The 2,126-nt window shown below is 26.8% G+C and overlaps 1 pseudogene; it reads left to right on the top strand.

The window, feature by feature from the left end:
* The first annotated feature begins 1,147 nt into the window (after positions 1-1,147).
* LOC108561055 lies at positions 1,148-1,884 on the top strand (annotated as a pseudogene).
* Positions 1,885-2,126: the final 242 nt, after the last annotated feature.

The raw sequence follows: 2,126 nt of genomic DNA, 5'->3' as shown, positions 1-2,126 counted from the left end.
AAAATTATAGAGTTTCTAATGAGGAAACTATAATATTTGTAGTTTCTTCAGTACTTCTGTAATTAATTGTCAAATTCATCAAACTTTTTAGTTTTTAAATAATGGAAATAGTGTGTTTGAATTATTTTATTTATATTGTAAACAGTAACTACTAATTATGAATTTTTCAAAATATTTAAAACAAATTGGACAAATAAAATGAAAAAAAAAATATAATCAGATTTTTTAAAATTTATTTATTGGACAAGAGTCAGTAATCTATTATATTTGACATTTATCAAAATCATTATACAAAAAATCAGAACTTCTTCCAGCTAATAATAATAATAATTTAGCTGACAGTTATGACAACTGAAGTGACAGCTGTATTATTACTAGATTCAAATAAATATCAAATTGTAATATTTACTTGCACACCAAATATACAAAACTTAATTTAGTTAATAACAAAAATGACAGTTAAACCGAAGAGACAGCAGAAATTTATTAAATTTGACATGTGACACGCAAACCAAATATTCAAATCTTCATCCAGCTAATAATAATTAAAATGGTAATAATGACATCTAATAACAAATATGACAGTTAAACTGAAGTCACAGAATCTAGTTTTCAATAAAACTAAAATTAATCTAAATGAAAATGTCAAAGTCAAAAATGTATTCTATTTGACAGTAACTCATATCAAAACATCATCTAGTTAATAATAATTTAGTTGGTAGTTGGTGACGTCCGATGATAATAATGACAGTTAAACTGAAGTGACAGCAGTATTTTTTAATAAATTTAAGTAACATATAATCATATAAGTTTCTTTTAAAATGAAACGTAAAGTGAAGTATAAGTGTAAACATGCTGTTATTATTGTTAAAAATGCTGTACAATATATAAATTAAACTTTTAATCGATATATATTTTTTTATTTGTAAACAACGATAAGATAAAGTGAACGAAAATATTGAGGTAAAATTATTTGTCTTCGGCATTGAATGAAGGAGAAATAAAGACGCGCGGATTTAGTTTCGACTAAATAAATTCCGTTTAATTAATTTAATATTAATATTAAGTTATGTGATAATGATTTGTTAATTTTGTTAAATCGTGTAGATTTGCAAATAAGTTTAATAACTAAGTAGTTTTTGTTATAAATTATAATTGAATTCTGATTAATTAATTGGATTAGGTAAGTAATTAGTGATTATATTAAACGTTTATATTTGTAATTCTACAATGGTGTGTGCAGAGAATATGGCTAAGCATCATCCGGATTTGATATTCTGCAGGAAGCAGACTGGCGTTGCTATCGGAAGATTGTGCGAAAAGTGTGATGGAAAATGCGTGGTCTGCGATTCTTATGTTAGACCGTGCACTTTGGTGAGGATTTGCGATGAGTGCAATTACGGTTCTTACCAAGGAAGATGCGTCATCTGCGGAGGACCTGGTGTATCAGATGCGTACTACTGCAAGGAATGCACCATTCTTGAGTACGACAGAGACGGATGTCCGAAGATCGTTAATCTTGGTAGCTCTAAAACAGATCTTTTCTACGAAAGGAAGAAGTACGGTTTCAAGAGGAAATAGTTTAACTTCACTTTTGATTATAGAATTATAATTAAGTTTTTATATTAATTCAAGACTTTTGTGTTTTTTTTTTATAAATCTAATTTTTGCACACACGGGCCCACAAGCCATAAGATACAAAGAACAAGTTTATTTAATGAATGACTTTTAAAAAGTATGAAAAAGCTTTTGTTGTTATTCAAATTTGATGGGACCCTCAATTTGAAATTTGCTTGTATTATTTTTTCCTGGGGCCCACACATTCAATAACTACGCTTATACACGTACATCCATATATTGTTACGCCAATGATTGAAAAATTATTAATGTAAATATAAATATACATTTTAGTTAATAAAATTTAAAATGTTTACACTATTTTTTTCTTGAAATATTCTATAATTCTATAATAAAGTATAGTAAAGTATCATTTTTTTAAAGTAATTGAAAACTAAGACAAAAAACATTTCCAGTGACCTCAAATTCAAATTTGAAGGGACCCTCAATTTCAAATTTGCTTCAAAATAGTTTTTTTTTTCTGGGACCCACACATTAAATTATAAACT

The sequence above is a fragment of the Nicrophorus vespilloides genome, unplaced genomic scaffold (genome assembly GCF_001412225.1).
Source record: "Nicrophorus vespilloides isolate i.1.1-1 unplaced genomic scaffold, Nicve_v1.0, whole genome shotgun sequence".
NCBI lineage: Eukaryota > Metazoa > Arthropoda > Insecta > Coleoptera > Silphidae > Nicrophorus > Nicrophorus vespilloides.
This window is presented reverse-complemented; position numbering and strand designations above follow the sequence as displayed.